Source organism: Globicephala melas, unplaced genomic scaffold (genome assembly GCF_963455315.2).
Source record: "Globicephala melas unplaced genomic scaffold, mGloMel1.2 SCAFFOLD_362, whole genome shotgun sequence".
Taxonomy (NCBI): Eukaryota; Metazoa; Chordata; class Mammalia; order Artiodactyla; family Delphinidae; genus Globicephala; species Globicephala melas.
Genome location: NW_027207531.1, coordinates 69,508 through 95,624, shown reverse-complemented (window position 1 = coordinate 95,624; position 26,117 = coordinate 69,508). Strand labels below are relative to the sequence as shown.

The 26,117-nt window shown below is 72.3% G+C and overlaps 18 non-coding genes across 18 annotated transcripts; all 18 read left to right on the top strand.

Annotated features, from left to right (window-relative positions):
- The first annotated feature begins 2,547 nt into the window (after window positions 1-2,547).
- On the top strand, window positions 2,548-2,666 carry LOC132595766 (5S ribosomal RNA). The gene has a single exon (XR_009561875.1). It is a non-coding gene; the product is annotated as a 5S ribosomal RNA (ribosomal RNA).
- A 932-nt stretch (window positions 2,667-3,598) lies between these two features.
- Window positions 3,599-3,717, top strand: LOC132595764 (5S ribosomal RNA). The gene has a single exon (XR_009561873.1). It is a non-coding gene; the product is annotated as a 5S ribosomal RNA (ribosomal RNA).
- Window positions 3,718-4,649: 932 nt separating this feature from the next.
- LOC132595763 (5S ribosomal RNA) lies at window positions 4,650-4,768 on the top strand. The gene has a single exon (XR_009561872.1). It is a non-coding gene; the product is annotated as a 5S ribosomal RNA (ribosomal RNA).
- A 2,696-nt stretch (window positions 4,769-7,464) lies between these two features.
- On the top strand, window positions 7,465-7,583 carry LOC132595762 (5S ribosomal RNA). The gene has a single exon (XR_009561871.1). It is a non-coding gene; the product is annotated as a 5S ribosomal RNA (ribosomal RNA).
- Window positions 7,584-8,515: 932 nt separating this feature from the next.
- LOC132595761 (5S ribosomal RNA) lies at window positions 8,516-8,634 on the top strand. The gene has a single exon (XR_009561870.1). It is a non-coding gene; the product is annotated as a 5S ribosomal RNA (ribosomal RNA).
- A 931-nt stretch (window positions 8,635-9,565) lies between these two features.
- Window positions 9,566-9,684, top strand: LOC132595760 (5S ribosomal RNA). The gene has a single exon (XR_009561869.1). It is a non-coding gene; the product is annotated as a 5S ribosomal RNA (ribosomal RNA).
- Window positions 9,685-10,616: 932 nt separating this feature from the next.
- LOC132595919 (5S ribosomal RNA) lies at window positions 10,617-10,735 on the top strand. The gene has a single exon (XR_009562028.1). It is a non-coding gene; the product is annotated as a 5S ribosomal RNA (ribosomal RNA).
- A 932-nt stretch (window positions 10,736-11,667) lies between these two features.
- LOC132595918 (5S ribosomal RNA) lies at window positions 11,668-11,786 on the top strand. Its single transcript, XR_009562027.1, has one exon. It is a non-coding gene; the product is annotated as a 5S ribosomal RNA (ribosomal RNA).
- A 932-nt stretch (window positions 11,787-12,718) lies between these two features.
- LOC132595917 (5S ribosomal RNA) lies at window positions 12,719-12,837 on the top strand. The gene has a single exon (XR_009562026.1). It is a non-coding gene; the product is annotated as a 5S ribosomal RNA (ribosomal RNA).
- Window positions 12,838-15,533: 2,696 nt separating this feature from the next.
- LOC132595916 (5S ribosomal RNA) lies at window positions 15,534-15,652 on the top strand. The gene has a single exon (XR_009562025.1). It is a non-coding gene; the product is annotated as a 5S ribosomal RNA (ribosomal RNA).
- A 932-nt stretch (window positions 15,653-16,584) lies between these two features.
- LOC132595915 (5S ribosomal RNA) lies at window positions 16,585-16,703 on the top strand. The gene has a single exon (XR_009562024.1). It is a non-coding gene; the product is annotated as a 5S ribosomal RNA (ribosomal RNA).
- Window positions 16,704-17,635: 932 nt separating this feature from the next.
- On the top strand, window positions 17,636-17,754 carry LOC132595913 (5S ribosomal RNA). The gene has a single exon (XR_009562022.1). It is a non-coding gene; the product is annotated as a 5S ribosomal RNA (ribosomal RNA).
- Window positions 17,755-18,686: 932 nt separating this feature from the next.
- On the top strand, window positions 18,687-18,805 carry LOC132595912 (5S ribosomal RNA). The gene has a single exon (XR_009562021.1). It is a non-coding gene; the product is annotated as a 5S ribosomal RNA (ribosomal RNA).
- A 932-nt stretch (window positions 18,806-19,737) lies between these two features.
- Window positions 19,738-19,856, top strand: LOC132595911 (5S ribosomal RNA). Its single transcript, XR_009562020.1, has one exon. It is a non-coding gene; the product is annotated as a 5S ribosomal RNA (ribosomal RNA).
- Window positions 19,857-20,788: 932 nt separating this feature from the next.
- LOC132595910 (5S ribosomal RNA) lies at window positions 20,789-20,907 on the top strand. Its single transcript, XR_009562019.1, has one exon. It is a non-coding gene; the product is annotated as a 5S ribosomal RNA (ribosomal RNA).
- A 932-nt stretch (window positions 20,908-21,839) lies between these two features.
- Window positions 21,840-21,958, top strand: LOC132595909 (5S ribosomal RNA). Its single transcript, XR_009562018.1, has one exon. It is a non-coding gene; the product is annotated as a 5S ribosomal RNA (ribosomal RNA).
- Window positions 21,959-24,653: 2,695 nt separating this feature from the next.
- On the top strand, window positions 24,654-24,772 carry LOC132595908 (5S ribosomal RNA). The gene has a single exon (XR_009562017.1). It is a non-coding gene; the product is annotated as a 5S ribosomal RNA (ribosomal RNA).
- A 932-nt stretch (window positions 24,773-25,704) lies between these two features.
- LOC132595907 (5S ribosomal RNA) lies at window positions 25,705-25,823 on the top strand. The gene has a single exon (XR_009562016.1). It is a non-coding gene; the product is annotated as a 5S ribosomal RNA (ribosomal RNA).
- Window positions 25,824-26,117: the final 294 nt, after the last annotated feature.

Genomic DNA, 26,117 nt, shown 5'->3' with positions numbered 1-26,117 from the left:
AAACTCTTGAGCACAGGTTCTTGGGATCCACGGAGCAGCGCATGCACATGCGATGGGTGCCTACACAGCTGGCTTGCTTGTCTGTGGGGAAAGGCGAGATGGGTCAGGGCCTGGGTTCCTGAGGGGCTGAGAATCAAGGCAGGGATAGAAGAAAGGGGACAGGCCCACATCCCCTGAACCCACGCCGGCGCCCACTCACCTTTGTGGAAAATACGATTGAAAAGTGCCCGCAAGAATCTCTTCAGATGCCTCCAGAGTTGAGGCAAGAAGGGGAGGGGGGAGGCCGGGAGCAGGGTGAGCCCTGAAATCCAACCCTTGTCCCGGTCACACCCCAGCAGCCCTCCCACCTCAGCCCCTTCAAGACCCCAGGGCTCCCCCAACCGCGCTGCACAGATCCTGCCCTGACCATAGTCACCATGTTGATCCCCACGTTGAGCAAGATGAAGCTGACCGGGATCAGAAGAATTGAGTATCCTTGCTCCTGGCATTTCCTGGGGATGGGGCCAGTGAACGGCTCGGCTCGGTAGTAGTTTCGCTCACCCATGGCCGTTGGTCCCAGGACTGCCTGGGCCCTCTGCCCTCCAGTTTTAACTGGGAGCCAGACTGGGTCATAATGGGGCAGGTGGTGAGGTCACAGTGAGGGAGGGGGATGAAAAGGAGGGCCCAGAGTGGCATTCCCTGGTAACCAGGGTCAGGTAAGCTGAGCCTGGACAGTCAAACAGGGCCCGGTGGCCGGCATACATCCCCTCGAGCGGTCATTCATTCGCTCACCGCCCGCTGACTCACTTGTTCAAATGACACATTGCGTCTCTTGGCCCCTCTTGAGACTAGGAAGACCTTGGCCTCAGAGGCCTGCTGAAGGCCTGGCTGGAGTCCAGAGCCTCAGCCTTCTTCATGCCCTTCACTGGGCCTGGAGCTGGACCTGCCCAGATGTGGAACCTCCCAGTTTGGAAGCAACTTCTTGTATGAGGCTCTCTGTGGACAGGGACAGCTGAGACACAGAGGAGGTGCCCAGAGACCAGGGGTTTGGAGTCTGCAGCTGCAGATGTACTTAGTGCATGGTATAGGACCAGGAGGGGCCTGCTGGCAGAACTGTGGCCACTAAACCAAAGGGACCCTCAGGCCAAGAAGGGGACACTGGCTTCTTATTGCAGGAAGCCAAGCGCAGGGACCCAGGCTGGCAGAAGGAGTGGCGCTTCCAAGCCACAGACCACCAATGTTTCCTGGACTCTGGCGCTCTTTATTCCTCTCTCCATGCCCTGCCGCCCCCTGCCCCTGCCCCCACTTGCTGCTGGTAAGTTCATTTTCCCAGTCTGGCTCCCGTGCAGAGAGGGCCTGGAGGCCGAGGTGGAAGGTAGCAGCGAGTTGGCCCGCGCTTGGCCCTCCTGCGGTTGCCGCTTCAGCACCAGACTGTCATACACCTGGTAGTTGGCATTGCCTCCCGGGTTCCGGCTGAGTGGCATGAAGGTGGGCGGGGGTGGAGGGTGCTCGGTAGCCTGGACGTCGGGCAGGAGGTGAGAGGGGCGGAGGAGCAGCGCTGAGCTGGGAGCCGGGGCCCGCTGGTCCGAGGCCTCGGCCAGTACCGTGAGGGAGGCGGAGGTGGCCACAGGGCGCCGCAAGGGCAGGATCTCAGCCCATTCGGCCGCCGGGTGCCGCACCTCGTGGGGATCGCGGGAGTAATCCAAGTGTCCCGTGGAGGGATGCAGGCTGCGGTTGGACTCGCTGTGAGCACAGCTGGGGAGGCTACGTCTCTGGGCCGGTGGGGTGTCGCGCTACCAGGCGTCGGGCCGGTAGACCCGAGGCAACAGAGCGGATGGAGGCTCAGAGCCCTCCAGACCCAGACTCCGCCATGGGCCCAGTTGCCGTCCTTTCGGCCCGCGAGCCCCTCGACCTGCACCTGGCCGCCCCCACCGGCGCCCAGCCCCGGCGCCGCCACCTGTGTGCCGGTATGTCCCTCCACAGCTCCCTCCGTCAAAAGCCCCCCCCCACCCCGCCCCTCTGGCGTGTCACCGCGGCCGGGTGCGGGAGCGGGATCGAGGGCAGGGGCCGCTTCCCCGGGCCTGCCGGCCACCAGGGGCGGGGTCCTGAGCTCGGCGGGGGGTGTGGGGGCAAGGGTGGCCTTGCCGGGGCTGAGGGGCCGTGGCGACTCAATGGTGGCTCCCGGTGGCTTCGGGCCAGCTGCTGTCGGGCAGGAGGGCCGGCCCGGGCTGCGGCCGGGCTGCGCCTAGGGCCGCGTGGGCGGGCAGGGCCGATGCCCAAGGGACCGCGGGCCCCGGGCCCTGAAGCCTCCGGGGCCACGTCCCTGTGAGCGACGTGCGGGATCTTGGGCGGGGCGCCAAGCGCCGAAGGGTTTGCTGGGTCACGGCCGCCCTGGGCTGGGAGGTGGTCGCCAAACCCTCCGCCGCCGCCCGATACCCGAGACCTCCGTTGCCCCTGCCTGGGCGGGCGAGGGGGCCCTGCCGGGGCGGGCCGGCCGCCAGGCTGGCGTTAAGGCGCCAGCGCCAGCGAAACTGGGCCTCAAGAGGCCGCCCGCGGCCCCCCGCCCCCGTCTACGGCCATACCACCCTGAACGCGCCCGATCTCGTCTGATCTCGGAAGCTAAGCAGGGTCGGGCCTGGTTAGTACTTGGATGGGAGACCGCCTGGGAATACCGGGTGCTGTAGGCTTTTTGCCTCCCGCTCCGCCCGCCTTCTCCTTTACTCGCCCGCGGCGGGGGCCGCCGGCTCCGCCCCCGCCGGGCCCCGCTGCAGGCCCCACCTCCTCAGGCCCCTCCCACCACGGCGCGCGCCGGCGGGGTCGCTCCCCGCCGGCCCGGCCGGCCAGGCGGCCAGAAGGCGGCCCTGGAAGGCAGGCGCACCCCAGACGCTCCCGGGGTGGCTGGCCCGGACCCAGACTCCGCCGCGGGCCCAGTTGCCGTCCTTTCGGCCCGCGAGCCCCTCGACCTGCACCTGGCCGCCCCCACCGGCGCCCAGCCCCGGCGCCGCCACCTGTGTGCCGGTGTGTCCCTCCACAGCTCCCTCTGACAAAAGCCCCCCCCCACCCCGCCCCTCTGGCGTGTCACCGCGGCCGGGTGCGGGAGCGGGATCGAGGGCAGGGGCCGCTTCCCCGGGCCTGCCGGCCACCAGGGGCGGGGTCCTGAGCTCGGCGGGGGGTGTGGGGGCAAGGGTGGCCTTGCCGGGGCTGAGGGGCCGTGGCGACTCAATGGTGGCTCCCGGTGGCTTCGGGCCAGCTGCTGTCGGGCAGGAGGGCCGGCCCGGGCTGCGGCCGGGCTGCGCCTAGGGCCGCGTGGGCGGGCAGGGCCGATGCCCAAGGGACCGCGGGCCCCGGGCCCTGAAGCCTCCGGGGCCACGTCCCTGTGAGCGACGTGCGGGATCTTGGGCGGGGCGCCAAGCGCCGAAGGGTTTGCTGGGTCACGGCCGCCCTGGGCTGGGAGGTGGTCGCCAAACCCTCCGCCGCCGCCCGATACCCGAGACCTCCGTTGCCCCTGCCTGGGCGGGCGAGGGGGCCCTGCCGGGGCGGGCCGGCCGCCAGGCTGGCGTTAAGGCGCCAGCGCCAGCGAAACTGGGCCTCAAGAGGCCGCCCGCGGCCCCCCGCCCCCGTCTACGGCCATACCACCCTGAACGCGCCCGATCTCGTCTGATCTCGGAAGCTAAGCAGGGTCGGGCCTGGTTAGTACTTGGATGGGAGACCGCCTGGGAATACCGGGTGCTGTAGGCTTTTTGCCTCCCGCTCCGCCCGCCTTCTCCTTTACTCGCCCGCGGCGGGGGCCGCCGGCTCCGCCCCCGCCGGGCCCCGCTGCAGGCCCCACCTCCTCAGGCCCCTCCCACCACGGCGCGCGCCGGCGGGGTCGCTCCCCGCCGGCCCGGCCGGCCAGGCGGCCAGAAGGCGGCCCTGGAAGGCAGGCGCACCCCAGACGCTCCCGGGGTGGCTGGCCCGGACCCAGACTCCGCCGCGGGCCCAGTTGCCGTCCTTTCGGCCCGCGAGCCCCTCGACCTGCACCTGGCCGCCCCCACCGGCGCCCAGCCCCGGCGCCGCCACCTGTGTGCCGGTGTGTCCCTCCACAGCTCCCTCCGACAAAAGCCCCCCCCCACCCCGCCCCTCTGGCGTGTCACCGCGGCCGGGTGCGGGAGCGGGATCGAGGGCAGGGGCCGCTTCCCCGGGCCTGCCGGCCACCAGGGGCGGGGTCCTGAGCTCGGCGGGGGGTGTGGGGGCAAGGGTGGCCTTGCCGGGGCTGAGGGGCCGTGGCGACTCATTGGTGGCTCCCGGTGGCTTCGGGCCAGCTGCTGTCGGGCAGGAGGGCCGGCCCGGGCTGCGGCCGGGCTGCGCCTAGGGCCGCGTGGGCGGGCAGGGCCGATGCCCAAGGGACCGCGGGCCCCGGGCCCTGAAGCCTCCGGGGCCACGTCCCTGTGAGCGACGTGCGGGATCTTGGGCGGGGCGCCAAGCGCCGAAGGGTTTGCTGGGTCACGGCCGCCCTGGGCTGGGAGGTGGTCGCCAAACCCTCCGCCGCCGCCCGATACCCGAGACCTCCGTTGCCCCTGCCTGGGCGGGCGAGGGGGCCCTGCCGGGGCGGGCCGGCCGCCAGGCTGGCGTTAAGGCGCCAGCGCCAGCGAAACTGGGCCTCAAGAGGCCGCCCGCGGCCCCCCGCCCCCGTCTACGGCCATACCACCCTGAACGCGCCCGATCTCGTCTGATCTCGGAAGCTAAGCAGGGTCGGGCCTGGTTAGTACTTGGATGGGAGACCGCCTGGGAATACCGGGTGCTGTAGGCTTTTTGCCTCCCGCTCCGCCCGCCTTCTCCTTTACTCGCCCGCGGCGGGGGGGCCGCCGGCTCCGCCCCCGCCGAGCCCCGCTGCAGGCAGTAGTCAAGGTGGGTTTACCTGCCCGAGCAGGAAGCTTGGGCGATGGCAGAAGTGGGAAGAAACTCTTGAGCACAGGTTCTTGGGATCCACGGAGCAGCGCATGCACATGCGATGGGTGCCTACACAGCTGGCTTGCTTGTCTGTGGGGAAAGGCGAGATGGGTCAGGGCCTGGGTTCCTGAGGGGCTGAGAATCAAGGCAGGGATAGAAGAAAGGGGACAGGCCCACATCCCCTGAACCCACGCCGGCGCCCACTCACCTTTGTGGAAAATACGATTGAAAAGTGCCCGCAAGAATCTCTTCAGATGCCTCCAGAGTTGAGGCAAGAAGGGGAGGGGGGAGGCCGGGAGCAGGGTGAGCCCTGAAATCCAACCCTTGTCCCGGTCACACCCCAGCAGCCCTCCCACCTCAGCCCCTTCAAGACCCCAGGGCTCCCCCAACCGCGCTGCACAGATCCTGCCCTGACCATAGTCACCATGTTGATCCCCACGTTGAGCAAGATGAAGCTGACCGGGATCAGAAGAATTGAGTATCCTTGCTCCTGGCATTTCCTGGGGATGGGGCCAGTGAACGGCTCGGCTCGGTAGTAGTTTCGCTCACCCATGGCCGTTGGTCCCAGGACTGCCTGGGCCCTCTGCCCTCCAGTTTTAACTGGGAGCCAGACTGGGTCATAATGGGGCAGGTGGTGAGGTCACAGTGAGGGAGGGGGATGAAAAGGAGGGCCCAGAGTGGCATTCCCTGGTAACCAGGGTCAGGTAAGCTGAGCCTGGACAGTCAAACAGGGCCCGGTGGCCGGCATACATCCCCTCGAGCGGTCATTCATTCGCTCACCGCCCGCTGACTCACTTGTTCAAATGACACATTGCGTCTCTTGGCCCCTCTTGAGACTAGGAAGACCTTGGCCTCAGAGGCCTGCTGAAGGCCTGGCTGGAGTCCAGAGCCTCAGCCTTCTTCATGCCCTTCACTGGGCCTGGAGCTGGACCTGCCCAGATGTGGAACCTCCCAGTTTGGAAGCAACTTCTTGTATGAGGCTCTCTGTGGACAGGGACAGCTGAGACACAGAGGAGGTGCCCAGAGACCAGGGGTTTGGAGTCTGCAGCTGCAGATATACTTAGTGCATGGTATAGGACCAGGAGGGGCCTGCTGGCAGAACTGTGGCCACTAAACCAAAGGGACCCTCAGGCCAAGAAGGGGACACTGGCTTCTTATTGCAGGAAGCCAAGCGCAGGGACCCAGGCTGGCAGAAGGAGTGGCGCTTCCAAGCCACAGACCACCAATGTTTCCTGGACTCTGGCGCTCTTTATTCCTCTCTCCATGCCCTGCCGCCCCCTGCCCCTGCCCCCACTTGCTGCTGGTAAGTTCATTTTCCCAGTCTGGCTCCCGTGCAGAGAGGGCCTGGAGGCCGAGGTGGAAGGTAGCAGCGAGTTGGCCCGCGCTTGGCCCTCCTGCGGTTGCCGCTTCAGCACCAGACTGTCATACACCTGGTAGTTGGCATTGCCTCCCGGGTTCCGGCTGAGTGGCATGAAGGTGGGCGGGGGTGGAGGGTGCTCGGTAGCCTGGACGTCGGGCAGGAGGTGAGAGGGGCGGAGGAGCAGCGCTGAGCTGGGAGCCGGGGCCCGCTGGTCCGAGGCCTCGGCCAGTACCGTGAGGGAGGCGGAGGTGGCCACAGGGCGCCGCAAGGGCAGGATCTCAGCCCATTCGGCCGCCGGGTGCCGCACCTCGTGGGGATCGCGGGAGTAATCCAAGTGTCCCGTGGAGGGATGCAGGCTGCGGTTGGACTCGCTGTGAGCACAGCTGGGGAGGCTACGTCTGTGGGCCGGTGGGGTGTCGCGCTACCAGGCGTCGGGCCGGTAGACCCGAGGCAACAGAGCGGATGGAGGCTCAGAGCCCTCCAGACCCAGACTCCGCCATGGGCCCAGTTGCCGTCCTTTCGGCCCGCGAGCCCCTCGACCTGCACCTGGCCGCCCCCACCGGCGCCCAGCCCCGGCGCCGCCACCTGTGTGCCGGTATGTCCCTCCACAGCTCCCTCCGTCAAAAGCCCCCCCCCACCCCGCCCCTCTGGCGTGTCACCGCGGCCGGGTGCGGGAGCGGGATCGAGGGCAGGGGCCGCTTCCCCGGGCCTGCCGGCCACCAGGGGCGGGGTCCTGAGCTCGGCGGGGGGTGTGGGGGCAAGGGTGGCCTTGCCGGGGCTGAGGGGCCGTGGCGACTCAATGGTGGCTCCCGGTGGCTTCGGGCCAGCTGCTGTCGGGCAGGAGGGCCGGCCCGGGCTGCGGCCGGGCTGCGCCTAGGGCCGCGTGGGCGGGCAGGGCCGATGCCCAAGGGACCGCGGGCCCCGGGCCCTGAAGCCTCCGGGGCCACGTCCCTGTGAGCGACGTGCGGGATCTTGGGCGGGGCGCCAAGCGCCGAAGGGTTTGCTGGGTCACGGCCGCCCTGGGCTGGGAGGTGGTCGCCAAACCCTCCGCCGCCGCCCGATACCCGAGACCTCCGTTGCCCCTGCCTGGGCGGGCGAGGGGGCCCTGCCGGGGCGGGCCGGCCGCCAGGCTGGCGTTAAGGCGCCAGCGCCAGCGAAACTGGGCCTCAAGAGGCCGCCCGCGGCCCCCCGCCCCCGTCTACGGCCATACCACCCTGAACGCGCCCGATCTCGTCTGATCTCGGAAGCTAAGCAGGGTCGGGCCTGGTTAGTACTTGGATGGGAGACCGCCTGGGAATACCGGGTGCTGTAGGCTTTTTGCCTCCCGCTCCGCCCGCCTTCTCCTTTACTCGCCCGCGGCGGGGGCCGCCGGCTCCGCCCCCGCCGGGCCCCGCTGCAGGCCCCACCTCCTCAGGCCCCTCCCACCACGGCGCGCGCCGGCGGGGTCGCTCCCCGCCGGCCCGGCCGGCCAGGCGGCCAGAAGGCGGCCCTGGAAGGCAGGCGCACCCCAGACGCTCCCGGGGTGGCTGGCCCGGACCCAGACTCCGCCGCGGGCCCAGTTGCCGTCCTTTCGGCCCGCGAGCCCCTCGACCTGCACCTGGCCGCCCCCACCGGCGCCCAGCCCCGGCGCCGCCACCTGTGTGCCGGTGTGTCCCTCCACAGCTCCCTCCGACAAAAGCCCCCCCCCACCCCGCCCCTCTGGCGTGTCACCGCGGCCGGGTGCGGGAGCGGGATCGAGGGCAGGGGCCGCTTCCCCGGGCCTGCCGGCCACCAGGGGCGGGGTCCTGAGCTCGGCGGGGGGTGTGGGGGCAAGGGTGGCCTTGCCGGGGCTGAGGGGCCGTGGCGACTCAATGGTGGCTCCCGGTGGCTTCGGGCCAGCTGCTGTCGGGCAGGAGGGCCGGCCCGGGCTGCGGCCGGGCTGCGCCTAGGGCCGCGTGGGCGGGCAGGGCCGATGCCCAAGGGACCGCGGGCCCCGGGCCCTGAAGCCTCCGGGGCCACGTCCCTGTGAGCGACGTGCGGGATCTTGGGCGGGGCGCCAAGCGCCGAAGGGTTTGCTGGGTCACGGCCGCCCTGGGCTGGGAGGTGGTCGCCAAACCCTCCGCCGCCGCCCGATACCCGAGACCTCCGTTGCCCCTGCCTGGGCGGGCGAGGGGGCCCTGCCGGGGCGGGCCGGCCGCCAGGCTGGCGTTAAGGCGCCAGCGCCAGCGAAACTGGGCCTCAAGAGGCCGCCCGCGGCCCCCCGCCCCCGTCTACGGCCATACCACCCTGAACGCGCCCGATCTCGTCTGATCTCGGAAGCTAAGCAGGGTCGGGCCTGGTTAGTACTTGGATGGGAGACCGCCTGGGAATACCGGGTGCTGTAGGCTTTTTGCCTCCCGCTCCGCCCGCCTTCTCCTTTACTCGCCCGCGGCGGGGTCGCCGGCTCCGCCCCCGCCGGGCCCCGCTGCAGGCCCCACCTCCTCAGGCCCCTCCCACCACGGCGCGCGCCGGCGGGGTCGCTCCCCGCCGGCCCGGCCGGCCAGGCGGCCAGAAGGCGGCCCTGGAAGGCAGCCGCACCCCACACGCTCCCGGGGTGGCTGGCCCGGACCCAGACTCCGCCGCGGGCCCAGTTGCCGTCCTTTCGGCCCGCGAGCCCCTCGACCTGCACCTGGCCGCCCCCACCGGCGCCCAACCCCGGCGCCGCCACCTGTGTGCCGGTGTGTCCCTCCACAGCTCCCTCCGACAAAAGCCCCCCCCCACCCCGCCCCTCTGGCGTGTCACCGCGGCCGGGTGCGGGAGCGGGATCGAGGGCAGGGGCCGCTTCCCCGGGCCTGCCGGCCACCAGGGGCGGGGTCCTGAGCTCGGCGGGGGGTGTGGGGGCAAGGGTGGCCTTGCCGGGGCTGAGGGGCCGTGGCGACTCAATGGTGGCTCCCGGTGGCTTCGGGCCAGCTGCTGTCGGGCAGGAGGGCCGGCCCGGGCTGCGGCCGGGCTGCGCCTAGGGCCGCGTGGGCGGGCAGGGCCGATGCCCAAGGGACCGCGGGCCCCGGGCCCTGAAGCCTCCGGGGCCACGTCCCTGTGAGCGACGTGCGGGATCTTGGGCGGGGCGCCAAGCGCCGAAGGGTTTGCTGGGTCACGGCCGCCCTGGGCTGGGAGGTGGTCGCCAAACCCTCCGCCGCCGCCCGATACCCGAGACCTCCGTTGCCCCTGCCTGGGCGGGCGAGGGGGCCCTGCCGGGGCGGGCCGGCCGCCAGGCTGGCGTTAAGGCGCCAGCGCCAGCGAAACTGGGCCTCAAGAGGCCGCCCGCGGCCCCCCGCCCCCGTCTACGGCCATACCACCCTGAACGCGCCCGATCTCGTCTGATCTCGGAAGCTAAGCAGGGTCGGGCCTGGTTAGTACTTGGATGGGAGACCGCCTGGGAATACCGGGTGCTGTAGGCTTTTTGCCTCCCGCTCCGCCCGCCTTCTCCTTTACTCGCCCGCGGCGGGGGCCGCCGGCTCCGCCCCCGCCGGGCCCCGCTGCAGGCCCCACCTCCTCAGGCCCCTCCCACCACGGCGCGCGCCGGCGGGGTCGCTCCCCGCCGGCCCGGCCGGCCAGGCGGCCAGAAGGCGGCCCTGGAAGGCAGGCGCACCCCAGACGCTCCCGGGGTGGCTGGCCCGGACCCAGACTCCGCCGCGGGCCCAGTTGCCGTCCTTTCGGCCCGCGAGCCCCTCGACCTGCACCTGGCCGCCCCCACCGGCGCCCAGCCCCGGCGCCGCCACCTGTGTGCCGGTGTGTCCCTCCACAGCTCCCTCTGACAAAAGCCCCCCCCCACCCCGCCCCTCTGGCGTGTCACCGCGGCCGGGTGCGGGAGCGGGATCGAGGGCAGGGGCCGCTTCCCCGGGCCTGCCGGCCACCAGGGGCGGGGTCCTGAGCTCGGCGGGGGGTGTGGGGGCAAGGGTGGCCTTGCCGGGGCTGAGGGGCCGTGGCGACTCAATGGTGGCTCCCGGTGGCTTCGGGCCAGCTGCTGTCGGGCAGGAGGGCCGGCCCGGGCTGCGGCCGGGCTGCGCCTAGGGCCGCGTGGGCGGGCAGGGCCGATGCCCAAGGGACCGCGGGCCCCGGGCCCTGAAGCCTCCGGGGCCACGTCCCTGTGAGCGACGTGCGGGATCTTGGGCGGGGCGCCAAGCGCCGAAGGGTTTGCTGGGTCACGGCCGCCCTGGGCTGGGAGGTGGTCGCCAAACCCTCCGCCGCCGCCCGATACCCGAGACCTCCGTTGCCCCTGCCTGGGCGGGCGAGGGGGCCCTGCCGGGGCGGGCCGGCCGCCAGGCTGGCGTTAAGGCGCCAGCGCCAGCGAAACTGGGCCTCAAGAGGCCGCCCGCGGCCCCCCGCCCCCGTCTACGGCCATACCACCCTGAACGCGCCCGATCTCGTCTGATCTCGGAAGCTAAGCAGGGTCGGGCCTGGTTAGTACTTGGATGGGAGACCGCCTGGGAATACCGGGTGCTGTAGGCTTTTTGCCTCCCGCTCCGCCCGCCTTCTCCTTTACTCGCCCGCGGCGGGGGCCGCCGGCTCCGCCCCCGCCGGGCCCCGCTGCAGGCCCCACCTCCTCAGGCCCCTCCCACCACGGCGCGCGCCGGCGGGGTCGCTCCCCGCCGGCCCGGCCGGCCAGGCGGCCAGAAGGCGGCCCTGGAAGGCAGGCGCACCCCAGACGCTCCCGGGGTGGCTGGCCCGGACCCAGACTCCGCCGCGGGCCCAGTTGCCGTCCTTTCGGCCCGCGAGCCCCTCGACCTGCACCTGGCCGCCCCCACCGGCGCCCAGCCCCGGCGCCGCCACCTGTGTGCCGGTGTGTCCCTCCACAGCTCCCTCCGACAAAAGCCCCCCCCCACCCCGCCCCTCTGGCGTGTCACCGCGGCCGGGTGCGGGAGCGGGATCGAGGGCAGGGGCCGCTTCCCCGGGCCTGCCGGCCACCAGGGGCGGGGTCCTGAGCTCGGCGGGGGGTGTGGGGGCAAGGGTGGCCTTGCCGGGGCTGAGGGGCCGTGGCGACTCATTGGTGGCTCCCGGTGGCTTCGGGCCAGCTGCTGTCGGGCAGGAGGGCCGGCCCGGGCTGCGGCCGGGCTGCGCCTAGGGCCGCGTGGGCGGGCAGGGCCGATGCCCAAGGGACCGCGGGCCCCGGGCCCTGAAGCCTCCGGGGCCACGTCCCTGTGAGCGACGTGCGGGATCTTGGGCGGGGCGCCAAGCGCCGAAGGGTTTGCTGGGTCACGGCCGCCCTGGGCTGGGAGGTGGTCGCCAAACCCTCCGCCGCCGCCCGATACCCGAGACCTCCGTTGCCCCTGCCTGGGCGGGCGAGGGGGCCCTGCCGGGGCGGGCCGGCCGCCAGGCTGGCGTTAAGGCGCCAGCGCCAGCGAAACTGGGCCTCAAGAGGCCGCCCGCGGCCCCCCGCCCCCGTCTACGGCCATACCACCCTGAACGCGCCCGATCTCGTCTGATCTCGGAAGCTAAGCAGGGTCGGGCCTGGTTAGTACTTGGATGGGAGACCGCCTGGGAATACCGGGTGCTGTAGGCTTTTTGCCTCCCGCTCCGCCCGCCTTCTCCTTTACTCGCCCGCGGCGGGGGCCGCCGGCTCCGCCCCCGCCGGGCCCCGCTGCAGGCCCCACCTCCTCAGGCCCCTCCCACCACGGCGCGCGCCGGCGGGGTCGCTCCCCGCCGGCCCGGCCGGCCAGGCGGCCAGAAGGCGGCCCTGGAAGGCAGGCGCACCCCAGACGCTCCCGGGGTGGCTGGCCCGGACCCAGACTCCGCCGCGGGCCCAGTTGCCGTCCTTTCGGCCCGCGAGCCCCTCGACCTGCACCTGGCCGCCCCCACCGGCGCCCAGCCCCGGCGCCGCCACCTGTGTGCCGGTGTGTCCCTCCACAGCTCCCTCCGTCAAAAGCCCCCCCCCACCCCGCCCCTCTGGCGTGTCACCGCGGCCGGGTGCGGGAGCGGGATCGAGGGCAGGGGCCGCTTCCCCGGGCCTGCCGGCCACCAGGGGCGGGGTCCTGAGCTCGGCGGGGGGTGTGGGGGCAAGGGTGGCCTTGCCGGGGCTGAGGGGCCGTGGCGACTCAATGGTGGCTCCCGGTGGCTTCGGGCCAGCTGCTGTCGGGCAGGAGGGCCGGCCCGGGCTGCGGCCGGGCTGCGCCTAGGGCCGCGTGGGCGGGCAGGGCCGATGCCCAAGGGACCGCGGGCCCCGGGCCCTGAAGCCTCCGGGGCCACGTCCCTGTGAGCGACGTGCGGGATCTTGGGCGGGGCGCCAAGCGCCGAAGGGTTTGCTGGGTCACGGCCGCCCTGGGCTGGGAGGTGGTCGCCAAACCCTCCGCCGCCGCCCGATACCCGAGACCTCCGTTGCCCCTGCCTGGGCGGGCGAGGGGGCCCTGCCGGGGCGGGCCGGCCGCCAGGCTGGCGTTAAGGCGCCAGCGCCAGCGAAACTGGGCCTCAAGAGGCCGCCCGCGGCCCCCCGCCCCCGTCTACGGCCATACCACCCTGAACGCGCCCGATCTCGTCTGATCTCGGAAGCTAAGCAGGGTCGGGCCTGGTTAGTACTTGGATGGGAGACCGCCTGGGAATACCGGGTGCTGTAGGCTTTTTGCCTCCCGCTCCGCCCGCCTTCTCCTTTACTCGCCCGCGGCGGGGGGGCCGCCGGCTCCGCCCCCGCCGAGCCCCGCTGCAGGCAGTAGTCAAGGTGGGTTTACCTGCCCGAGCAGGAAGCTTGGGCGATGGCAGAAGTGGGAAGAAACTCTTGAGCACAGGTTCTTGGGATCCACGGAGCAGCGCATGCACATGCGATGGGTGCCTACACAGCTGGCTTGCTTGTCTGTGGGGAAAGGCGAGATGGGTCAGGGCCTGGGTTCCTGAGGGGCTGAGAATCAAGGCAGGGATAGAAGAAAGGGGACAGGCCCACATCCCCTGAACCCACGCCGGCGCCCACTCACCTTTGTGGAAAATACGATTGAAAAGTGCCCGCAAGAATCTCTTCAGATGCCTCCAGAGTTGAGGCAAGAAGGGGAGGGGGGAGGCCGGGAGCAGGGTGAGCCCTGAAATCCAACCCTTGTCCCGGTCACACCCCAGCAGCCCTCCCACCTCAGCCCCTTCAAGACCCCAGGGCTCCCCCAACCGCGCTGCACAGATCCTGCCCTGACCATAGTCACCATGTTGATCCCCACGTTGAGCAAGATGAAGCTGACCGGGATCAGAAGAATTGAGTATCCTTGCTCCTGGCATTTCCTGGGGATGGGGCCAGTGAACGGCTCGGCTCGGTAGTAGTTTCGCTCACCCATGGCCGTTGGTCCCAGGACTGCCTGGGCCCTCTGCCCTCCAGTTTTAACTGGGAGCCAGACTGGGTCATAATGGGGCAGGTGGTGAGGTCACAGTGAGGGAGGGGGATGAAAAGGAGGGCCCAGAGTGGCATTCCCTGGTAACCAGGGTCAGGTAAGCTGAGCCTGGACAGTCAAACAGGGCCCGGTGGCCGGCATACATCCCCTCGAGCGGTCATTCATTCGCTCACCGCCCGCTGACTCACTTGTTCAAATGACACATTGCGTCTCTTGGCCCCTCTTGAGACTAGGAAGACCTTGGCCTCAGAGGCCTGCTGAAGGCCTGGCTGGAGTCCAGAGCCTCAGCCTTCTTCATGCCCTTCACTGGGCCTGGAGCTGGACCTGCCCAGATGTGGAACCTCCCAGTTTGGAAGCAACTTCTTGTATGAGGCTCTCTGTGGACAGGGACAGCTGAGACACAGAGGAGGTGCCCAGAGACCAGGGGTTTGGAGTCTGCAGCTGCAGATGTACTTAGTGCATGGTATAGGACCAGGAGGGGCCTGCTGGCAGAACTGTGGCCACTAAACCAAAGGGACCCTCAGGCCAAGAAGGGGACACTGGCTTCTTATTGCAGGAAGCCAAGCGCAGGGACCCAGGCTGGCAGAAGGAGTGGCGCTTCCAAGCCACAGACCACCAATGTTTCCTGGACTCTGGCGCTCTTTATTCCTCTCTCCATGCCCTGCCGCCCCCTGCCCCTGCCCCCACTTGCTGCTGGTAAGTTCATTTTCCCAGTCTGGCTCCCGTGCAGAGAGGGCCTGGAGGCCGAGGTGGAAGGTAGCAGCGAGTTGGCCCGCGCTTGGCCCTCCTGCGGTTGCCGCTTCAGCACCAGACTGTCATACACCTGGTAGTTGGCATTGCCTCCCGGGTTCCGGCTGAGTGGCATGAAGGTGGGCGGGGGTGGAGGGTGCTCGGTAGCCTGGACGTCGGGCAGGAGGTGAGAGGGGCGGAGGAGCAGCGCTGAGCTGGGAGCCGGGGCCCGCTGGTCCGAGGCCTCGGCCAGTACCGTGAGGGAGGCGGAGGTGGCCACAGGGCGCCGCAAGGGCAGGATCTCAGCCCATTCGGCCGCCGGGTGCCGCACCTCGTGGGGATCGCGGGAGTAATCCAAGTGTCCCGTGGAGGGATGCAGGCTGCGGTTGGACTCGCTGTGAGCACAGCTGGGGAGGCTACGTCTCTGGGCCGGTGGGGTGTCGCGCTACCAGGCGTCGGGCCGGTAGACCCGAGGCAACAGAGCGGATGGAGGCTCAGAGCCCTCCAGACCCAGACTCCGCCATGGGCCCAGTTGCCGTCCTTTCGGCCCGCGAGCCCCTCGACCTGCACCTGGCCGCCCCCACCGGCGCCCAGCCCCGGCGCCGCCACCTGTGTGCCGGTATGTCCCTCCACAGCTCCCTCCGTCAAAAGCCCCCCCCCACCCCGCCCCTCTGGCGTGTCACCGCGGCCGGGTGCGGGAGCGGGATCGAGGGCAGGGGCCGCTTCCCCGGGCCTGCCGGCCACCAGGGGCGGGGTCCTGAGCTCGGCGGGGGGTGTGGGGGCAAGGGTGGCCTTGCCGGGGCTGAGGGGCCGTGGCGACTCAATGGTGGCTCCCGGTGGCTTCGGGCCAGCTGCTGTCGGGCAGGAGGGCCGGCCCGGGCTGCGGCCGGGCTGCGCCTAGGGCCGCGTGGGCGGGCAGGGCCGATGCCCAAGGGACCGCGGGCCCCGGGCCCTGAAGCCTCCGGGGCCACGTCCCTGTGAGCGACGTGCGGGATCTTGGGCGGGGCGCCAAGCGCCGAAGGGTTTGCTGGGTCACGGCCGCCCTGGGCTGGGAGGTGGTCGCCAAACCCTCCGCCGCCGCCCGATACCCGAGACCTCCGTTGCCCCTGCCTGGGCGGGCGAGGGGGCCCTGCCGGGGCGGGCCGGCCGCCAGGCTGGCGTTAAGGCGCCAGCGCCAGCGAAACTGGGCCTCAAGAGGCCGCCCGCGGCCCCCCGCCCCCGTCTACGGCCATACCACCCTGAACGCGCCCGATCTCGTCTGATCTCGGAAGCTAAGCAGGGTCGGGCCTGGTTAGTACTTGGATGGGAGACCGCCTGGGAATACCGGGTGCTGTAGGCTTTTTGCCTCCCGCTCCGCCCGCCTTCTCCTTTACTCGCCCGCGGCGGGGGCCGCCGGCTCCGCCCCCGCCGGGCCCCGCTGCAGGCCCCACCTCCTCAGGCCCCTCCCACCACGGCGCGCGCCGGCGGGGTCGCTCCCCGCCGGCCCGGCCGGCCAGGCGGCCAGAAGGCGGCCCTGGAAGGCAGCCGCACCCCAGACGCTCCCGGGGTGGCTGGCCCGGACCCAGACTCCGCCGCGGGCCCAGTTGCCGTCCTTTCGGCCCGCGAGCCCCTCGACCTGCACCTGGCCGCCCCCACCGGCGCCCAACCCCGGCGCCGCCACCTGTGTGCCGGTGTGTCCCTCCACAGCTCCCTCCGACAAAAGCCCCCCCCCACCCCGCCCCTCTGGTGTGTCACCGCGGCCGGGTGCGGGAGCGGGATCGAGGGCAGGGGCCGCTTCCCCGGGCCTGCCGGCCACCAGGGGCGGGGTCCTGAGCTCGGCGGGGGGTGTGGGGGCAAGGGTGGCCTTGCCGGGGCTGAGGGGCCGTGGCGACTCAATGGTGGCTCCCGGTGGCTTCGGGCCAGCTGCTGTCGGGCAGGAGGGCCGGCCCGGGCTGCGGCCGGGCTGCGCCTAGGGCCGCGTGGGCGGGCAGGGCCGATGCCCAAGGGACCGCGGGCCCCGGGCCCTGAAGCCTCCGGGGCCACGTCCCTGTGAGCGACGTGCGGGATCTTGGGCGGGGCGCCAAGCGCCGAAGGGTTTGCTGGGTCACGGCCGCCCTGGGCTGGGAGGTGGTCGCCAAACCCTCCGCCGCCGCCCGATACCCGAGACCTCCGTTGCCCCTGCCTGGGCGGGCGAGGGGGCCCTGCCGGGGCGGGCCGGCCGCCAGGCTGGCGTTAAGGCGCCAGCGCCAGCGAAACTGGGCCTCAAGAGGCCGCCCGCGGCCCCCCGCCCCCGTCTACGGCCATACCACCCTGAACGCGCCCGATCTCGTCTGATCTCGGAAGCTAAGCAGGGTCGGGCCTGGTTAGTACTTGGATGGGAGACCGCCTGGGAATACCGGGTGCTGTAGGCTTTTTGCCTCCCGCTCCGCCCGCCTTCTCCTTTACTCGCCCGCGGCGGGGGCCGCCGGCTCCGCCCCCGCCGGGCCCCGCTGCAGGCCCCACCTCCTCAGGCCCCTCCCACCACGGCGCGCGCCGGCGGGGTCGCTCCCCGCCGGCCCGGCCGGCCAGGCGGCCAGAAGGCGGCCCTGGAAGGCAGGCGCACCCCAGACGCTCCCGGGGTGGCTGGCCCGGACCCAGACTCCGCCGCGGGCCCAGTTGCCGTCCTTTCGGCCCGCGAGCCCCTCGACCTGCACCTGGCCGCCCCCACCGGCGCCCAACCCCGGCGCCGCCACCTGTGTGCCGGTGTGTCCCTCCACAGCTCCCTCCGACAAAAGCCCCCCCCCACCCCGCCCCTCTGGCGTGTCACCGCGGCCGGGTGCGGGAGCGGGATCGAGGGCAGGGGCCGCTTCCCCGGGCCTGCCGGCCACCAGGGGCGGGGTCCTGAGCTCGGCGGGGGGTGTGGGGGCAAGGGTGGCCTTGCCGGGGCTGAGGGGCCGTGGCGACTCAATGGTGGCTCCCGGTGGCTTCGGGCCAGCTGCTGTCGGGCAGGAGGGCCGGCCCGGGCTGCGGCCGGGCTGCGCCTAGGGCCGCGTGGGCGGGCAGGGCCGATGCCCAAGGGACCGCGGGCCCCGGGCCCTGAAGCCTCCGGGGCCACGTCCCTGTGAGCGACGTGCGGGATCTTGGGCGGGGCGCCAAGCGCCGAAGGGTTTGCTGGGTCACGGCCGCCCTGGGCTGGGAGGTGGTCGCCAAACCCTCCGCCGCCGCCCGATACCCGAGACCTCCGTTGCCCCTGCCTGGGCGGGCGAGGGGGCCCTGCCGGGGCGGGCCGGCCGCCAGGCTGGCGTTAAGGCGCCAGCGCCAGCGAAACTGGGCCTCAAGAGGCCGCCCGCGGCCCCCCGCCCCCGTCTACGGCCATACCACCCTGAACGCGCCCGATCTCGTCTGATCTCGGAAGCTAAGCAGGGTCGGGCCTGGTTAGTACTTGGATGGGAGACCGCCTGGGAATACCGGGTGCTGTAGGCTTTTTGCCTCCCGCTCCGCCCGCCTTCTCCTTTACTCGCCCGCGGCGGGGGCCGCCGGCTCCGCCCCCGCCGGGCCCCGCTGCAGGCCCCACCTCCTCAGGCCCCTCCCACCACGGCGCGCGCCGGCGGGGTCGCTCCCCGCCGGCCCGGCCGGCCAGGCGGCCAGAAGGCGGCCCTGGAAGGCAGGCGCACCCCAGACGCTCCCGGGGTGGCTGGCCCGGACCCAGACTCCGCCGCGGGCCCAGTTGCCGTCCTTTCGGCCCGCGAGCCCCTCGACCTGCACCTGGCCGCCCCCACCGGCGCCCAGCCCCGGCGCCGCCACCTGTGTGCCGGTGTGTCCCTCCACAGCTCCCTCCGACAAAAGCCCCCCCCCACCCCGCCCCTCTGGCGTGTCACCGCGGCCGGGTGCGGGAGCGGGATCGAGGGCAGGGGCCGCTTCCCCGGGCCTGCCGGCCACCAGGGGCGGGGTCCTGAGCTCGGCGGGGGGTGTGGGGGCAAGGGTGGCCTTGCCGGGGCTGAGGGGCCGTGGCGACTCAATGGTGGCTCCCGGTGGCTTCGGGCCAGCTGCTGTCGGGCAGGAGGGCCGGCCCGGGCTGCGGCCGGGCTGCGCCTAGGGCCGCGTGGGCGGGCAGGGCCGATGCCCAAGGGACCGCGGGCCCCGGGCCCTGAAGCCTCCGGGGCCACGTCCCTGTGAGCGACGTGCGGGATCTTGGGCGGGGCGCCAAGCGCCGAAGGGTTTGCTGGGTCACGGCCGCCCTGGGCTGGGAGGTGGTCGCCAAACCCTCCGCCGCCGCCCGATACCCGAGACCTCCGTTGCCCCTGCCTGGGCGGGCGAGGGGGCCCTGCCGGGGCGGGCCGGCCGCCAGGCTGGCGTTAAGGCGCCAGCGCCAGCGAAACTGGGCCTCAAGAGGCCGCCCGCGGCCCCCCGCCCCCGTCTACGGCCATACCACCCTGAACGCGCCCGATCTCGTCTGATCTCGGAAGCTAAGCAGGGTCGGGCCTGGTTAGTACTTGGATGGGAGACCGCCTGGGAATACCGGGTGCTGTAGGCTTTTTGCCTCCCGCTCCGCCCGCCTTCTCCTTTACTCGCCCGCGGCGGGGGCCGCCGGCTCCGCCCCCGCCGGGCCCCGCTGCAGGCCCCACCTCCTCAGGCCCCTCCCACCACGGCGCGCGCCGGCGGGGTCGCTCCCCGCCGGCCCGGCCGGCCAGGCGGCCAGAAGGCGGCCCTGGAAGGCAGGCGCACCCCAGACGCTCCCGGGGTGGCTGGCCCGGACCCAGACTCCGCCGCGGGCCCAGTTGCCGTCCTTTCGGCCCGCGAGCCCCTCGACCTGCACCTGGCCGCCCCCACCGGCGCCCAGCCCCGGCGCCGCCACCTGTGTGCCGGTGTGTCCCTCCACAGCTCCCTCCGACAAAAGCCCCCCCCCACCCCGCCCCTCTGGCGTGTCACCGCGGCCGGGTGCGGGAGCGGGATCGAGGGCAGGGGCCGCTTCCCCGGGCCTGCCGGCCACCAGGGGCGGGGTCCTGAGCTCGGCGGGGGGTGTGGGGGCAAGGGTGGCCTTGCCGGGGCTGAGGGGCCGTGGCGACTCAATGGTGGCTCCCGGTGGCTTCGGGCCAGCTGCTGTCGGGCAGGAGGGCCGGCCCGGGCTGCGGCCGGGCTGCGCCTAGGGCCGCGTGGGCGGGCAGGGCCGATGCCCAAGGGACCGCGGGCCCCGGGCCCTGAAGCCTCCGGGGCCACGTCCCTGTGAGCGACGTGCGGGATCTTGGGCGGGGCGCCAAGCGCCGAAGGGTTTGCTGGGTCACGGCCGCCCTGGGCTGGGAGGTGGTCGCCAAACCCTCCGCCGCCGCCCGATACCCGAGACCTCCGTTGCCCCTGCCTGGGCGGGCGAGGGGGCCCTGCCGGGGCGGGCCGGCCGCCAGGCTGGCGTTAAGGCGCCAGCGCCAGCGAAACTGGGCCTCAAGAGGCCGCCCGCGGCCCCCCGCCCCCGTCTACGGCCATACCACCCTGAACGCGCCCGATCTCGTCTGATCTCGGAAGCTAAGCAGGGTCGGGCCTGGTTAGTACTTGGATGGGAGACCGCCTGGGAATACCGGGTGCTGTAGGCTTTTTGCCTCCCGCTCCGCCCGCCTTCTCCTTTACTCGCCCGCGGCGGGGGCCGCCGGCTCCGCCCCCGCCGGGCCCCGCTGCAGGCCCCACCTCCTCAGGCCCCTCCCACCACGGCGCGCGCCGGCGGGGTCGCTCCCCGCCGGCCCGGCCGGCCAGGCGGCCAGAAGGCGGCCCTGGAAGGCAGGCGCACCCCAGACGCTCCCGGGGTGGCTGGCCCGGACCCAGACTCCGCCGCGGGCCCAGTTGCCGTCCTTTCGGCCCGCGAGCCCCTCGACCTGCACCTGGCCGCCCCCACCGGCGCCCAGCCCCGGCGCCGCCACCTGTGTGCCGGTGTGTCCCTCCACAGCTCCCTCTGACAAAAGCCCCCCCCCACCCCGCCCCTCTGGCGTGTCACCGCGGCCGGGTGCGGGAGCGGGATCGAGGGCAGGGGCCGCTTCCCCGGGCCTGCCGGCCACCAGGGGCGGGGTCCTGAGCTCGGCGGGGGGTGTGGGGGCAAGGGTGGCCTTGCCGGGGCTGAGGGGCCGTGGCGACTCAATGGTGGCTCCCGGTGGCTTCGGGCCAGCTGCTGTCGGGCAGGAGGGCCGGCCCGGGCTGCGGCCGGGCTGCGCCTAGGGCCGCGTGGGCGGGCAGGGCCGATGCCCAAGGGACCGCGGGCCCCGGGCCCTGAAGCCTCCGGGGCCACGTCCCTGTGAGCGACGTGCGGGATCTTGGGCGGGGCGCCAAGCGCCGAAGGGTTTGCTGGGTCACGGCCGCCCTGGGCTGGGAGGTGGTCGCCAAACCCTCCGCCGCCGCCCGATACCCGAGACCTCCGTTGCCCCTGCCTGGGCGGGCGAGGGGGCCCTGCCGGGGCGGGCCGGCCGCCAGGCTGGCGTTAAGGCGCCAGCGCCAGCGAAACTGGGCCTCAAGAGGCCGCCCGCGGCCCCCCGCCCCCGTCTACGGCCATACCACCCTGAACGCGCCCGATCTCGTCTGATCTCGGAAGCTAAGCAGGGTCGGGCCTGGTTAGTACTTGGATGGGAGACCGCCTGGGAATACCGGGTGCTGTAGGCTTTTTGCCTCCCGCTCCGCCCGCCTTCTCCTTTACTCGCCCGCGGCGGGGGCCGCCGGCTCCGCCCCCGCCGGGCCCCGCTGCAGGCCCCACCTCCTCAGGCCCCTCCCACCACGGCGCGCGCCGGCGGGGTCGCTCCCCGCCGGCCCGGCCGGCCAGGCGGCCAGAAGGCGGCCCTGGAAGGCAGGCGCACCCCAGACGCTCCCGGGGTGGCTGGCCCGGACCCAGACTCCGCCGCGGGCCCAGTTGCCGTCCTTTCGGCCCGCGAGCCCCTCGACCTGCACCTGGCCGCCCCCACCGGCGCCCAGCCCCGGCGCCGCCACCTGTGTGCCGGTGTGTCCCTCCACAGCTCCCTCCGACAAAAGCCTCCCCCCACCCCGCCCCTCTGGCGTGTCACCGCGGCCGGGTGCGGGAGCGGGATCGAGGGCAGGGGCCGCTTCCCCGGGCCTGCCGGCCACCAGGGGCGGGGTCCTGAGCTCGGCGGGGGGTGTGGGGGCAAGGGTGGCCTTGCCGGGGCTGAGGGGCCGTGGCGACTCATTGGTGGCTCCCGGTGGCTTCGGGCCAGCTGCTGTCGGGCAGGAGGGCCGGCCCGGGCTGCGGCCGGGCTGCGCCTAGGGCCGCGTGGGCGGGCAGGGCCGATGCCCAAGGGACCGCGGGCCCCGGGCCCTGAAGCCTCCGGGGCCACGTCCCTGTGAGCGACGTGCGGGATCTTGGGCGGGGCGCCAAGCGCCGAAGGGTTTGCTGGGTCACGGCCGCCCTGGGCTGGGAGGTGGTCGCCAAACCCTCCGCCGCCGCCCGATACCCGAGACCTCCGTTGCCCCTGCCTGGGCGGGCGAGGGGGCCCTGCCGGGGCGGGCCGGCCGCCAGGCTGGCGTTAAGGCGCCAGCGCCAGCGAAACTGGGCCTCAAGAGGCCGCCCGCGGCCCCCCGCCCCCGTCTACGGCCATACCACCCTGAACGCGCCCGATCTCGTCTGATCTCGGAAGCTAAGCAGGGTCGGGCCTGGTTAGTACTTGGATGGGAGACCGCCTGGGAATACCGGGTGCTGTAGGCTTTTTGCCTCCCGCTCCGCCCGCCTTCTCCTTTACTCGCCCGCGGCGGGGGGGCCGCCGGCTCCGCCCCCGCCGAGCCCCGCTGCAGGCAGTAGTCAAGGTGGGTTTACCTGCCCGAGCAGGAAGCTTGGGCGATGGCAGAAGTGGGAAGAAACTCTTGAGCACAGGTTCTTGGGATCCACGGAGCAGCGCATGCACATGCGATGGGTGCCTACACAGCTGGCTTGCTTGTCTGTGGGGAAAGGCGAGATGGGTCAGGGCCTGGGTTCCTGAGGGGCTGAGAATCAAGGCAGGGATAGAAGAAAGGGGACAGGCCCACATCCCCTGAACCCACGCCGGCGCCCACTCACCTTTGTGGAAAATACGATTGAAAAGTGCCCGCAAGAATCTCTTCAGATGCCTCCAGAGTTGAGGCAAGAAGGGGAGGGGGGAGGCCGGGAGCAGGGTGAGCCCTGAAATCCAACCCTTGTCCCGGTCACACCCCAGCAGCCCTCCCACCTCAGCCCCTTCAAGACCCCAGGGCTCCCCCAACCGCGCTGCACAGATCCTGCCCTGACCATAGTCACCATGTTGATCCCCACGTTGAGCAAGATGAAGCTGACCGGGATCAGAAGAATTGAGTATCCTTGCTCCTGGCATTTCCTGGGGATGGGGCCAGTGAACGGCTCGGCTCGGTAGTAGTTTCGCTCACCCATGGCCGTTGGTCCCAGGACTGCCTGGGCCCTCTGCCCTCCAGTTTTAACTGGGAGCCAGACTGGGTCATAATGGGGCAGGTGGTGAGGTCACAGTGAGGGAGGGGGATGAAAAGGAGGGCCCAGAGTGGCATTCCCTGGTAACCAGGGTCAGGTAAGCTGAGCCTGGACAGTCAAACAGGGCCCGGTGGCCGGCATACATCCCCTCGAGCGGTCATTCATTCGCTCACCGCCCGCTGACTCACTTGTTCAAATGACACATTGCGTCTCTTGGCCCCTCTTGAGACTAGGAAGACCTTGGCCTCAGAGGCCTGCTGAAGGCCTGGCTGGAGTCCAGAGCCTCAGCCTTCTTCATGCCCTTCACTGGGCCTGGAGCTGGACCTGCCCAGATGTGGAACCTCCCAGTTTGGAAGCAACTTCTTGTATGAGGCTCTCTGTGGACAGGGACAGCTGAGACACAGAGGAGGTGCCCAGAGACCAGGGGTTTGGAGTCTGCAGCTGCAGATGTACTTAGTGCATGGTATAGGACCAGGAGGGGCCTGCTGGCAGAACTGTGGCCACTAAACCAAAGGGACCCTCAGGCCAAGAAGGGGACACTGGCTTCTTATTGCAGGAAGCCAAGCGCAGGGACCCAGGCTGGCAGAAGGAGTGGCGCTTCCAAGCCACAGACCACCAATGTTTCCTGGACTCTGGCGCTCTTTATTCCTCTCTCCATGCCCTGCCGCCCCCTGCCCCTGCCCCCACTTGCTGCTGGTAAGTTCATTTTCCCAGTCTGGCTCCCGTGCAGAGAGGGCCTGGAGGCCGAGGTGGAAGGTAGCAGCGAGTTGGCCCGCGCTTGGCCCTCCTGCGGTTGCCGCTTCAGCACCAGACTGTCATACACCTGGTAGTTGGCATTGCCTCCCGGGTTCCGGCTGAGTGGCATGAAGGTGGGCGGGGGTGGAGGGTGCTCGGTAGCCTGGACGTCGGGCAGGAGGTGAGAGGGGCGGAGGAGCAGCGCTGAGCTGGGAGCCGGGGCCCGCTGGTCCGAGGCCTCGGCCAGTACCGTGAGGGAGGCGGAGGTGGCCACAGGGCGCCGCAAGGGCAGGATCTCAGCCCATTCGGCCGCCGGGTGCCGCACCTCGTGGGGATCGCGGGAGTAATCCAAGTGTCCCGTGGAGGGATGCAGGCTGCGGTTGGACTCGCTGTGAGCACAGCTGGGGAGGCTACGTCTGTGGGCCGGTGGGGTGTCGCGCTACCAGGCGTCGGGCCGGTAGACCCGAGGCAACAGAGCGGATGGAGGCTCAGAGCCCTCCAGACCCAGACTCCGCCATGGGCCCAGTTGCCGTCCTTTCGGCCCGCGAGCCCCTCGACCTGCACCTGGCCGCCCCCACCGGCGCCCAGCCCCGGCGCCGCCACCTGTGTGCCGGTATGTCCCTCCACAGCTCCCTCCGTCAAAAGCCCCCCCCCACCCCGCCCCTCTGGCGTGTCACCGCGGCCGGGTGCGGGAGCGGGATCGAGGGCAGGGGCCGCTTCCCCGGGCCTGCCGGCCACCAGGGGCGGGGTCCTGAGCTCGGCGGGGGGTGTGGGGGCAAGGGTGGCCTTGCCGGGGCTGAGGGGCCGTGGCGACTCAATGGTGGCTCCCGGTGGCTTCGGGCCAGCTGCTGTCGGGCAGGAGGGCCGGCCCGGGCTGCGGCCGGGCTGCGCCTAGGGCCGCGTGGGCGGGCAGGGCCGATGCCCAAGGGACCGCGGGCCCCGGGCCCTGAAGCCTCCGGGGCCACGTCCCTGTGAGCGACGTGCGGGATCTTGGGCGGGGCGCCAAGCGCCGAAGGGTTTGCTGGGTCACGGCCGCCCTGGGCTGGGAGGTGGTCGCCAAACCCTCCGCCGCCGCCCGATACCCGAGACCTCCGTTGCCCCTGCCTGGGCGGGCGAGGGGGCCCTGCCGGGGCGGGCCGGCCGCCAGGCTGGCGTTAAGGCGCCAGCGCCAGCGAAACTGGGCCTCAAGAGGCCGCCCGCGGACCCCGCCCCCGTCTACGGCCATACCACCCTGAACGCGCCCGATCTCGTCTGATCTCGGAAGCTAAGCAGGGTCGGGCCTGGTTAGTACTTGGATGGGAGACCGCCTGGGAATACCGGGTGCTGTAGGCTTTTTGCCTCCCGCTCCGCCCGCCTTCTCCTTTACTCGCCCGCGGCGGGGGCCGCCGGCTCCGCCCCCGCCGGGCCCCGCTGCAGGCCCCACCTCCTCAGGCCCCTCCCACCACGGCGCGCGCCGGCGGGGTCGCTCCCCGCCGGCCCGGCCGGCCAGGCGGCCAGAAGGCGGCCCTGGAAGGCAGCCGCACCCCAGACGCTCCCGGGGTGGCTGGCCCGGACCCAGACTCCGCCGCGGGCCCAGTTGCCGTCCTTTCGGCCCGCGAGCCCCTCGACCTGCACCTGGCCGCCCCCACCGGCGCCCAGCCCCGGCGCCGCCACCTGTGTGCCGGTGTGTCCCTCCACAGCTCCCTCCGACAAAAGCCCCCCCCCACCCCGCCCCTCTGGCGTGTCACCGCGGCCGGGTGCGGGAGCGGGATCGAGGGCAGGGGCCGCTTCCCCGGGCCTGCCGGCCACCAGGGGCGGGGTCCTGAGCTCGGCGGGGGGTGTGGGGGCAAGGGTGGCCTTGCCGGGGCTGAGGGGCCGTGGCGACTCAATGGTGGCTCCCGGTGGCTTCGGGCCAGCTGCTGTCGGGCAGGAGGGCCGGCCCGGGCTGCGGCCGGGCTGCGCCTAGGGCCGCGTGGGCGGGCAGGGCCGATGCCCAAGGGACCGCGGGCCCCGGGCCCTGAAGCCTCCGGGGCCACGTCCCTGTGAGCGACGTGTGGGATCTTGGGCGGGGCGCCAAGCGCCGAAGGGTTTGCTGGGTCACGGCCGCCCTGGGCTGGGAGGTGGTCGCCAAACCCTCCGCCGCCGCCCGATACCCGAGACCTCCGTTGCCCCTGCCTGGGCGGGCGAGGGGGCCCTGCCGGGGCGGGCCGGCCGCCAGGCTGGCGTTAAGGCGCCAGCGCCAGCGAAACTGGGCCTCAAGAGGCCGCCCGCGGCCCCCCGCCCCCGTCTACGGCCATACCACCCTGAACGCGCCCGATCTCGTCTGATCTCGGAAGCTAAGCAGGGTCGGGCCTGGTTAGTACTTGGATGGGAGACCGCCTGGGAATACCGGGTGCTGTAGGCTTTTTGCCTCCCGCTCCGCCCGCCTTCTCCTTTACTCGCCCGCGGCGGGGTCGCCGGCTCCGCCCCCGCCGGGCCCCGCTGCAGGCCCCACCTCCTCAGGCCCCTCCCACCACGGCGCGCGCCGGCGGGGTCGCTCCCCGCCGGCCCGGCCGGCCAGGCGGCCAGAAGGCGGCCCTGGAAGGCAGCCGCACCCCACACGCTCCCGGGGTGGCTGGCCCGGACCCAGACTCCGCCGCGGGCCCAGTTGCCGTCCTTTCGGCCCGCGAGCCCCTCGACCTGCACCTGGCCGCCCCCA